The sequence below is a fragment of the Monodelphis domestica genome, chromosome 8 (assembly GCF_027887165.1).
Source record: "Monodelphis domestica isolate mMonDom1 chromosome 8, mMonDom1.pri, whole genome shotgun sequence".
NCBI classification, from domain to species: Eukaryota; Metazoa; Chordata; class Mammalia; order Didelphimorphia; family Didelphidae; genus Monodelphis; species Monodelphis domestica.
In genome coordinates, this window is record NC_077234.1 from 199,367,409 (window position 1) to 199,380,236 (window position 12,828).

General features: G+C 41.0%; 1 pseudogene; it reads left to right on the forward strand.

Moving 5' to 3' along the window:
* Positions 1 to 12,828, forward strand: part of LOC130455971 (DNA-binding protein RFX8-like) — a 39,532-nt pseudogene that overhangs the window by 11,669 nt on the left and 15,035 nt on the right.

The window sequence follows — 12,828 nt, forward strand, 5'->3', positions numbered from 1 at the left end:
AAATTTCTGAAGTCTGTTGGCTAAGATACCCAAATGCAAAAATGTAATGCCAATTGCTATTAATTTTTTCTGTTTCTATCTGGTGTTCTAGTTTTTGCCCCAGTCCTGGCTTCTACACTTCTCTCTTAGGGGCTGACTCTCCCCCTTGTGACCTGTCTGCCAATCAGGGGAAGCAGTTGCTGGACATCCTTCAGATCTCCAAACAGGTCCCCACCTACCCAGGCATTCCCTGAGGACATGCCCCTAAAAACACTGTGTTGCAGCCTTTCTCTCCCTGTTAACCTTGACAACTATCCCAGCCTGAAGCCCTGGACATTGCCTATAGTCAATATATAGCCTCTCTCTCCTAACAATAGGGGCAACTTTACAACCATTCTCAGCTCTGAAGAAGCTATAGAAGATTGAGACTATTGCCCCCTTTCCCCTAGATATTTGGAGAGAGGGGAGATGACACGGGCATTGTATCCCCAGAAACTCGGGCAGACTATTGTCAGGGAAATTCTTTTGCTCCCTTACATCCTCGTGACTCCTAGCAATAGTAAATACCTTCTCCCACCCGAAGGTGCCCAATGGTTGTGTGCATCCTCAGATTTGACCCCCTGTGTTGCTAAAGGCTCCTTAGACTCAAAGGTTCCATTTGTGAAGGACTACACCAACACTGTCCAGCTCATGGTATTAAGGCAACAGTATAAACCCCCTAAGCTATGTAATAACAATATAGTCATGAGTAAGATTCCTCATTATGAACAATCAGAAGTGGGGGATGTTATGTGGTAAAAATCAACTGACCCTCACTCTGTAAGGGACAACAGACTGTCCCTCAACAAAATGTTCTGGGCAATGTCCCAGGAATTACAGGACCCCAGAAGTATGCCAGTAGTCACATAGTCACCTACCTTTCATGTCTGTCCAACATCACCCCCCTGTTATGGCTAAACTAGACAACATCATTAACAGAATGTTCCAGGTGTCCCCCATAAAGTAACTCAACTATGACTGCTTTAACCAATATAAGCTCCACTCTGACTCTGCCTCTTCGGAACCCCTTGCTTGGGCTCCCCTAGCGTTGCTAGTAATAAACTTCCCTTTGCCTGATTTACATTGTCTTCGTGTGTTCCTTTGGGTGATCTATTCTCAGACCCTAACACCTCCATAATCAGAAATAAGAGTAAAGGGAAATGGTTCCATTCTCCCTTTAAGCCTTTCACCCTCTTCACAGCTTTCTTACCCTTTAACTCCCTTCTCACAAAGGTCCATACTCTAACCTTTTAAAAATTTTTACTAAAAAACCATATTCTCTTCTTTCCATATTCCAATATTCTGTAATCTTCTCAAATTTATAGAGGGGCACATCAAATTGGCCAGAGATTCCTCCATTATGCATATGTGTTGGGATTAGAGCTAGATATATAATTTTATTAGCTTTGGAAACCCCTGGTAAAATGAGCCTCTTCTCCCAATGCAGACTGGCACCTTCTTTACAACTTATGATTTTAGGGAGTTTTCCAGGGCACTGAAAGATTAAATGACCTTCCCATAGCTACACAGGCTATCTGTGTTAGAAGGACATGAAAGCCAGCCTTCTGGTTTTCCATTGGCTCACTAACCACCATCAATAAAAATAATATTTTTTCCACCAGGTTCAATGGCCTGAAAATTATTGGCCAAAGATGCTGGAATCACGGTAGACTACCCAGGGCATCGCCCTGAATATCTGTAACTTTGGGTCCATTGAGGATTTACAATAAGCCCATTGTCCTTACCTATTTCCTAGTGGAGCTAGGAAATTTTATTTTCTTTCCTACCAAAAGTCTTTTTCACAGATTCAGTGTTTTCAGCTCCATTGTGCATGCTTTCCCCCCACATTTTCTCCTCAAATCTCCCTATTTATAACTTTAAACTTCTGGTATGGTAGACTAAATTTTGTCACATGCTTCAGACTCTTTTCCCTTGCCCACTTAACACATAAGAATATGCAATAACTCAAGTAGTGAAGAACTTGAGTGACTATATCTGAGGCATCATAAGATGGCAACAATATCCCTTCTGTGATTCCTTTTGTCTCCTCCTTTCCCTTCCCCATTCTATTCCTATGTCTCTGTTTGGCTGCCAGATTGACCTCAGAGAAGTCTTTCCCTGATCACTGGAGCTGTCCCTATAGTAGATACTTCTCTCATTAAAAGTAGAGGAGAAAGAAAGGCAATGAGGTAGCATAGTAGATAGAGTTCCAGCCTAGAGATGGGAGATCCTGGATTCAAATCAGGATTCAGCTACTTCCTAGCTGTGTGACCTTTAGCAAATCACTTAACCCCCATTGCCTGGCCCTTACTGCTCTTCTGACTTAAAAGAACGTAAGGGTTTCGGAAAAAAAAAAAGAGGTAGAGTAAGACAAGGAGGTAGGTGAGGAAAGCAGTGCTTATCTAAGGATGAGATCCTACCTAAGGCAAAGGTGGTATCAAAGATCCCACTCTGATTTCCCCCAGTCTGTGAAAATTACAAATCAATTGTACAAATGAAGATTTCGTGAGTAAGGCTGGCCAAAATCTTTTAAAAGTTACTAATGTTGGCTTTACAGATCTGCCTTTCTGGTTTTGTTTTGGTTTTGGTTTTTTAAACCTAGGCTCCTGGCATCTATTTAATTTGCTACTTTTGGAATATGTAATTCATATATTTCAGTCATGTATAGAGGATGTATAGAGGAAGTGTATATGTATAGAGGAAGAGGAGCAAGATGGCAGCAATCTCAAGGACTGCTAAGGAAGTCAAATGTCACATCTCCCCTCCAGTCCACCCAGGAGCCTGCAAAGTCCTGATTCCTCACCGATTAAGAAACATGGAAGCCAAGACAATGATGATGAGCCACTTCATGTCACTCTGAAACACATTAGCCAGAGTGATATTTGTCTGAGCAGTGTTATCCTTAAGGGTCTGGGATTTCTGGTGGACACTGCTACAGGCAATAATTTAAATCACCAGTGCATGGCATTACTACAAATTTATATTGAATGAAAATTCACATCTATATGGGTGAGGACAGATATGGGAGAGGCAGGAGGAGAGGAAGAACTATAAATAGGAACATTAGCTAATTGATGGCACAAGCAGTGGAAAATCTTCTTGTAACCAAAAAGAGTGGAATTGTCCATTTCTAATACTAATTTGTAAAGGTGTTATTCCTGTATGTTGGATATTGACATATTTATTAAAAATCTGCTTTTTAAGACCCAGTTGTCCCACTTTCAGCCACCTTAAATATAACATTAAGGGAGGGCTCACCCTGAAGGGAATGGAGGAGGAAGGTTTTTATTTGTTATTTTTTGCAGAAGTGATTGTTATGTAAATATAAAAGACAGACACCAATAAAAGATATTTTCTTAATGTAATATGAGATTCAGAATGGCTGGCTGCAATTTACTATTCTTTTCTACCAATAATCAACAATATCAAATGAAAGAGAATTGTAACTTACTCCCCCATCCAGCACCACTGTCAAAATAACCAGAGATGTTCTAGAAATTTTCCCACCTAAAGCAATACCCAATCTGAGTTCTTCAATTTATAAACAAGTGGTTAGATATAGGATCTTAGATTAGAGCTGCAAAGGACCTTAGAATTCATCTAGTCCCACTCTCTCCTTTAATTCATGAGAAACCGAGACTTAGGTGAAATGACTTGCCCAAGGTCACAGAAGCAAATGTCAGGGGCAGGATCTGAATCCAACTTCAGAGTCAGTGTACTTCCAACGCTACCAGAATTAAGCAAATCTAGAAAGAACCAGGAGAAGTGCTACAGGTACTAAATGAGATTTTATAATTTATGCTTTACCCTGTCCTCGTGTGTTTTCATTTATTTTTTTTTAACCTTTACCTTCTGTCTTAGTATCAGTTCTATGGCAGAAGAGTGGCAAAGGCTAGACAATCAAGATTAAATGATTTGGCCAGCTAGGAAGTGTGTGAGGCCAGATTTTAATTCAGGGCCTCCTGCCTCAAGGTTGGGCACTCTTCCACTCTACTACTTATATTTCCTCTTAAAAAAAATTTTTTTAAACCTTTACCTTCTGTCTTGGATGGAAGGAATACTAGGAATTGGTTCCCAGGCAAAAGAGCAGCAAATACTAGGCAATTGAGGTCAAGTGACTTGCCTAGGGTCACCCAGCTTAGAAGTTTCTAAGATCAGATTTGGACCCATGCTCTTCTGGCTTTCTATCCACCAAGTCAGCTAGCTGCCACCATTTTTTCTTCATAGTAAGGACATTATTAAATGCACCCGAGACTGAGTGATGGGATATGTATGGGATGGGGACATGATGGGGGCTGGGGGTACTTATATGTGTATCAAAGGAAAGAACAAAAGTTTTGTGATGTTCCCTGATAGACAAATGATGCAGCAATCATGATCTCTTATATCTAATCCTACAATGAATAACCTACTTTCTGAGAATAATTGCTACTGCTAATAAGAAACCCCTCCAAGCTAGAGCCAAAGTTATATTAAGGTAGTATTCGGGAGAAAGTTTTAAGGAGAAGGTAGGAGCCAAATTTCTACCTTCCTTTCTCAAGAACTTTTTAAAAAATCCACCGTATGCCAAACACTGGGCAAGCCATTGGTTGAAAAGCAAAGCTTAGCTAAGATATAATTTCTACCCTCATCAAACTTACAGCTAGTTTATGGAAGATCTTAAATGCATGAAAAAGAGTTTGAATTTTTATCTTATCATCACTGGGAATTCTACCAAAGTCTATTAGCCCTTCCCTCAATTTGGCTTTGCATGTGCCATTTTGCTAATTTTTGCCTGTAAAGCAGAGCATAACTTATATTCCTTTGTTAATGGAAAGTTAAAGATAATGGAGGCATGTCATCATTCAGCAGAATGATAGGATCAAGAAGACCTGGGTTTAAAAAAGTTAGGTGAATAGAGTACTGGACATGGAATCAGGAAGCCCTAAGTTCAAATCTGACCTCAGATATTTACCAAATGCATGTTCCTGGGCAACTTACTCTCTCTGCCTCAATTTCCTCACAGTAAAATAAAGATAATAATAACACCTACCTCTCCAGGTAATTTTAAGAATAAAATGAGATAGTATTTGTAATCACTTTGCAAATATTATTATGATTATCCTGCCTCTGACATATTATCTATTTGCCTTTACATCACTTAGTCTACCTATGTTTCAGTATTTCCTATCTGTTGCAATAGTTAGCAAAACCAACCTCTCACTTATAGTTCAACCCATTTCTCTCTCTTTCCTTTCTACACTAACACTGAAATAGAGATAAGTGTATTTGTGACACCTTATTCAATTATTTGTTGTGAGACTAAACGGCAAATGTTTAAGTGCTATGTTAGTCATTATTATTATTATTATTTGCTACATTTCAATACTTGTTTGTTTAGGGCTGTAAGGATGATATTAGAAAATAAGTATTGTTTTATTAGTTTAGAGATAAGAAGTGGCTGCTTGAGAAAGAACTAGAGTTTGAATCAGAGCTGAGAGAGTGTGTTAATTTCAACTGCTGACAGTTATAACCATTTTTCTATGTCAATTACTCTCTCTGGCAGTTGGCAGAGACAAACTGAGACTCTCAGGGCTGGAGGAGGTAACATCTTTGCCTCTCTCTGTCTGAGGGAAAGATCTGAAGGAACTCAGTGTTTTCCTTTCCAAACTTGGGAAACACTATTGACTATCTATTGTGTTTTTTATAGATTGTTTAACTCTGAGAAGACCAAAGAAAAACCTGGTCTTTGGTTTGGACTCTGAATCTGTTAAGGCTCAGAGTCCTTACTTGATTCTTGTTGAGACTCAACCAGCTAGCCTTTGCTATTTTATAATTTGAAGGTGAAGTTAAGATTTATAAGGAAAATAGAGGTAGTTTTATTTAGATCAACCTTCGGTTGAGAAGCTGACTGAAGTATTCTTTCCACCTGTTGCTGATGCCTTTTTTATCTTTTATGAGAGTGTCACCGTCAGAGAATAGCAAGGGAGTGGTGGTGGGTTTTAATGGTCCCTAGACAGTCTTGAGGGCACTGAAAAATTGTTTGTAATTTTTCGTATCAGCAAAACGCTGTATTTCTTCTGCCTTTTTTCTCCCACCATCGGTCATGCATCTTTCTGATCTCACGCTGCTCCATGGCTTGGAGAGACTTGAATCTGTCCTTTTTAGGAGCAGAGTTTGGGTTATTTTGCCACTCCATAAAGGCTTTGTTCTTTTTGCTCAATAGGTCTTCAATAGCAGTGTTGTTCTCTGCATTGTTTGGGGCCTAGGACTGCCTTTGATGTTTCCTTCACTGCGTCTCTGAACTGGTTCCATTTCTCAGTTGAGCTTCCAGTGAGTGGTCCCTTGGCAGACAGCTTGTCGTCCAGGCAGCACTGGAATGTTTGCAAATAAGATGGATCTCTAAGACGACTCATGTTGTAAAATGTGCGAACTGTCTGGGCGCGTTTTGGATGGTGAGGCGCAATGCGCATTTGAAGAGTCACTTTAACCAATCGGTGGTCTGTCCAGCATTCAGCTCCTCTCATGGCTCTGGTGATCTTTACATCCTGGATGTCTCGCCGGCATACAATGATGTAGTCAATGAGATGCCACTGTTTTGATCGTGGATGCATCCAAGTTGTTTTATATTTGTTCGCCATTCTGAACACAGTGTTCGTGATGGTGAGTTCGAACTCTGAGCATTTGCTGAGTAGCATTAGGCCATTGTTGTTCATTTTGCTCATGCCATGTTTGCTGAGCACTCCTTTCCATCTTTCATGGTCCTGGCCAACACAGGCATTGAAGTCTCCCAGTAGTATCAGCTTGTCATTTGTGGGCACTGAGTGCAGGACGGCACTCAGGTCAGAGTAGAACTGCTCGATGGTCTCCTCTGTGCTGGTCAGTGTTGGGGCATATGCGCTGATGATTGTGGCATACCGGTCTTTGCTGAGAGGCAAATGGATCTTCATGAGCCTCTTGCTGATACCCACAGGCAAGTCTGGCAGCTGTTTGAGCAAACTGGTCTTGATGGCCAGGCCAACACCATGGATTCTGTCTTCATTTGAGGCTCTGCCTTTCCAGAAGAAGGTGTATCCAGTGGTGGGTTCGCTGAGTGATCCCTCTTCTGGTAAGCGTGTTTCGCTTAGGGCTGCGATGTCGATGTTATATTGCGCCAGTTCTTTACCGATTAGAGCTGTTCTTCTCTCAGGTCTTGGGGTATTCTCTCTATCAGGTAATGTCCTGATGTTCCATGCTCCTAGTAGGAGTTTCTTTGTATTTTTTCTTTGATTTCGACCGCTTAAAGGGATGACCCGCCAGCCGCGGTGTGCTGACCGAGTGTTTGTAGGGCAGGCAATGTTTGGGACACCTTTTCTAGTCCCCTCCCTTGATTAGGGTGAGCAGTGCTGTCCTAGAGAGGGCTGCTCAGTCGCCCAGGATGCTGCCGAACGTCCCTGCTGCCCACAGGGCCGAGCGACCACTGGTCTGTGGGCCACCTACGTGCAGGATCATGACTACAACTGCCAGTGGTCACCTCCACCTGTTGCGTCGCCACTCCCCCATCGCCGCAGGTCTTGAATAGGGTGGACGGGGTTAGGATAGATGAGGGTGCACAAAGACACTTGTGAGTGAAAGAGATTTAAGTGGAAAAGCCGATGCACAGAGACAGTCCCACTCTCTTGGCGTTGGAAGCCTGGGTCCAGTGGCACAAAAAGTCGTTACACCTGGAGACTCCCTCAGCTGCATTGGATGGCCGTGTTGTCTTTTGTGCTCCAACATGTCCTAAGCACTCCACAGTGCTTTGCTGCGTCGCCATCTCAGCTGTTGAACCTTCTTGTTGGTTTCTTCCACCTGTTCCGCCGAAGCAGTCTTCACATGCTGGGTGAGCAAAGCCCTGGTTCACCAGGGGTCGATGACCCAATGGCTACCCTCACAAGGTTTAGCCGGCCTGTCGAAGCCGTTGCCTGGGGTGTGGCCGCTGCCACATGCTAGCAGCTACTGGGAGCCACAAGTGAGAGCTGGGTGTCAGGTGGGGGTCAGAGGCTGGAGAGCTGCCCTAGGAGGGCACGACAAACCCTCCATACCAGAGACACTACCCTTCCCCGAACACCCCATATACCCCTTGTACATCCACTTGTAGTCTAAAACCATAAAACATACTTTGGGGAATAGGATGAAAACAACATATGGGATATGCAGAACATACTCTCACAGAACAAAAGATCCATTAACATGTCTCAAGACATGCTTACATTCATTGTTAATCATGTATATACAATGAAATTAGTGTTGTAATCCACTGTGATCACCTTATATATATACAATTAAGGAAAGGGGGAAAAAATTAAAAAAAATTCTAATATGGCCACTTGGTCCATGTGGCAGAGGGTTTTTTAAAGTTTAAATGTCTCTCCCAGTTCAGTTAGAGTCCCAGAGTTCTGCTCCACCCTACCTCCCATGGAACGTTCCACTTGCTGAGTGCAAGATGGAATCTTCCAGTCTGTAACTGACTTTCCCTATATAAAACTTAACTGTTCTCCTATAGAAACCTAATTTCCTAAGATTTCTTAGCCTAGCTGACTCTGCCAACTGTTAAGGTGATTTTAGGAAAGGGGAAAGGGTTTATACACAAGGGAAAATCACATTTAAATAACTTGAGTTTATTAACAGAGAAGGGGAAGATGTTGAGAATTTAATAAGGGAAAGGGTAGCCTCTGACTTTTTACCCACTATATTTAATTATCTAAACTAACACTGTCTATCTATCTTAAATAAAGACAATTAAGAATAAATCCCACAGTAAACCCAGAATCTCACACACATAGAGTAAATGTTTGGTCCAAGTTGTGGTGTCCTCAGATGATCCCAGCAAGGTAGGAGTCTTCTCTTCAGTCAATCTGTCCACCTGGAAGACTGGAGATTTTCCTCTCACCCTCAGTCAGTTGATCCTCAAAGGCTAGTTGCTGGATAGATGGTTTGTTCAGGGAGTCTCAACTATACACCTTCCTTCTTCACCTTCAGCACCAGACTGAGTCAGTTGGAAACTTCTCCTTGGAACTCTGACCCAGTCAGCTCATGAAAGATTCTAAGTCTTAAGACCTGTCAATCATTCTTGCAACTTCTACCTTCCTTTGCTACGAGTATCTCAGTCTAAGTCTAGAAATAGGGAAAGAGCTCACATTTGTTTTTCTTTAACCAGCTCATTCTCCCCTCCAGTCATAAAGATATACATGTATTAGGGTCTGGAGAATCCATATGCATTTTGACAAATCTCCCAGTCTTCATGTTGAGATTTATGCAGAGAACTTTATTAGAAGGGGACACCTACCATGGATCTGGACATGTAACCCAGTTGAAGTCCTTTGCTGAGGTTATAAGCCTTGCTGATTGGTCCCCAGGGATTGAGGCTACCTTGAAAATGAATGATAAATGGAAGATTCTGCTCTTAGTGGAGGGACTTCCCCAATCAGAGTTTCTAAGAGTAAAGAGAAATGGTTCCATTCTCTATTTAAGTCTTTCACCCTGTTCACAGTGTTCTTATCCTTTGACTCCCTTCTGACAATGGTCCATACTCTGTAACATATTTTTTTTATTTTTTACTTAAAAAAAAACATTAATTTTCTCTTCTTTCCATATGCCAATATGCTGTAACATTCTCAAGTGTAATTGACCAAAGATTCCTCCATTGTGTGTATGTGCTGGGATTAGAACTGGATATGCAGTTTCATTGGCTTTGGGAACTTCTGGGTGAAAGAAACCCCTCCTCCCAATGCGGACTGACATCTTCTTTACAACATATGTTTTTAGGAAGTTGCCCAGGGCACTGAAAGATTAAATGACCTTCCCACAGCCACACAAGAAGTGTGTGTCACAAGAGGGACATGAACCTAGGTCTTCCTATATTTGGGTTGGCTCACTAGCCATTGTGCCACACTAAAATCTATTTAAAAAAAAATACTTATTTGATCAGATTGAATGGCCTGGTCAAATTGGCCAAAGATGCTATGATTACTGTAGCCTACCCAGAGAAGCACTTTATATCAGCCAATGAATAGCCGTAACTTTGGGTCCATTGAGGATTTGTAATAAGTCCATTGTCCCTACCCATTTCCTAATGAAGTCCCAGTCATTTTTCTTTTCTTTCCTACCAAAAAGCATTTCACAGATCCAATGTTTTCAGCTCCATTGCGCATGCCTTTTTCACATTTTCTCTTCAAATCTCCCTATTTATAGCTTTAAAATTCTGGCATGATAGACTTCATTTTGTCATATGCTTCAGACACTTTTCCTTTGCCCTCTTAACACATAAGGATATGCAGTAACACAAGCAAAGAATTTGAGAAAAGACTGTATCTGAGGCATCATAAGATGGCAACAATTTCCCTTCTGTGATTCCCTATGTCTCCCCACTTCCCTACCCCATTCTATTCCTATGACTTTGTTTGGCTGCCAGATGGACCTCAGAGAACAGTCTTTCCCTGATCATGAGAGCTGTCCCTATAGTAGATACTTCTCTCATTGAAAGTAGAGGAAGAAGAAGGGCAATGAGGTTGCATAATAGATAGAGTCCCAACCTAGAGATGGGAGATCCTGGATTCAAATCTAGCTTCAGACACTTCCTACCTGTGTGACCCTTGGCAAGTCACTTAACCCCCATTGCTTAGCCCTTACTGCTCTTCTCACTTAGAATTGCTACCAAGAGAATGTAAGGGTTTTGAAAATAAAACAAGAGGTAGAGTAAGAGAAGGAGGTAGGGGAGGAAAGCAATGGTTGTCTAAGGACTAGGTCCTACCTAAAGCATGGGTGGCATCAAAGATCCCACTCTGATTTCCCCTGTCTATGAAAATCGTAATCAAATGTACAAATGAAGATTTAGTGAGTAAGGCTTGCCAAAATCTTCTAAAAGTTGCTATGTTGGATTCACAGATCTGCCTTTCTAGTTTTGTTTTGGTTTTCGTTTTTTAAACCTAGGCTCCTGGCATCTATTTAATTTGCTACTTTTGGAATATGTAATTCATATCCTTCAGTCATGTATAGAGGATGAGTTGGAAAAGGGGAAAGATGGCAGCAATCTCAAGGACTGCTAAGGAAGTCAAATGTCACATCTCCCCTCCAGTCCACTCAGGAGCCTGCAAAGTCCTGATTCTTCAACAATTAAGCAACATGGAAGCCAAGACAATGACAATGAACCACCCCACGCCACTCTGAAACACACTAGCTAGAGTGATGTTTTTCTTAGCAGTGTTATCCTTAAGGTCCTGAGATTTCTGGTGGACACTGCTATGGGCAATAAGATAAAATCACCAGTGCATGGCATTACAACAAATTTATATTACCTAATGAATGGAAATTCAAATCTGCATGGGCAAGGGCAGAAATGGGAGAGGTGGGAGGAGAGGAATAATTATAAGTAGGAGCAGTAGCTGACTGATGACACAAGCAGTGGAAAATCTTCCTGTAACTCCCAAAAGAGTGGAATTGTCTTTACTAATACTAATTTGTAAAGCTGTTATTCCTGTATGTTGGATATTGACATTTATTACAAATCTGCTTTTTAGACCCAGGTGTTCCACTTTCAGCAATATGGCACCATAAAATTAACATTAAGGGAAGGCTCACCTTGAGGGGAATGGAGAAGAGAAATTTTTTTTGTTTTGGTTTGGGTTTTTTTTGCAGAAGCCATTGTTATGTAAAGATAAAAGACACCAATAAAAGATGTTTTCTTAATGTTCTTTGAGATCAAGAAAGGTTGGCTACATGCCACTGCTGGGTTTATACCCCAAAGAGATAATATGGAAAAAGACTTGTACAAAAATATTTATAGCCGTGCTTTTTGTGATGGCAAAAAAAAAATGGAAAATGAAGGGATGTCCTTCGATTGGGGAATAGCTGAACAAATTGTGGTTATCTGTTGGTGATAGAATACTATTGTGTTCAAAGGAATAATGAACTAGAGGAATTCCATGTGAACTGGAATGACCTCCAGGAATTGATACAGAGCAAAAGGAACAGAACCAGGAGAACACTGTACACAGAGACTGAAACACTGTGGCGCAATCAAATATAATAGACTTCTCTACTATCAGCAATGCAATGATCCAAGACAATTCTGAGGGACTTATGAGAAAGAACACTATCCATATCCAGAGAAAGAACTGAGGGAGTAGGAACACAGAAGAAAAACAATTGTTTGATCACATGGTTCAATGTAGGTGTAAAAATGGAATGTTGAACCTACGGACTTCAATTCCCAGAAGTCCTTGGTAGTTCCCAGAATTCCCTAAAATCTCACCTGAGGTCCTCACCTGGGGCGAGAACAAAATGGGTATTGAAACTGACTCTCCACCTACTTTGGCCCTCTCTCTCAGCTCCGGCTTCTAGCAACGCGTGGCTTTCTACCTAGCAGGCAAGATGTAGGTTGCATGTACTTTCTTATTTTGTATTTTCTTTATTTCTTAATCTTTAATAAACCTCAAAAATATAATACTTTTAGCAGAGAAACTAATTTTAACTGTTACATGGGTATGATTGGGGATGTAGATTAAACGATCACTCAATTACAAATATTATTAATATGGAAATATTATTAATGGAAATAGGTCTTGATCAATGATATATGTAAAACCCAGTGGAACTGCTCATTGGCTATAGGAGTGGGGAGGGAAGAGGGGAGGGAAAGAGCGTGAATCATGTAACCATGAAAAAATATTCTAAATTAATTAATTTATTTAAAATATATTTAAAAAAGAATGACTGGCTGCAATTTACTAATCCTGTTCTACCAATAATCAACAATATCCAAAGAAAGAAAATTGTAAAATGAGACTTTCCATCCCTGCTGTCAAAATAACC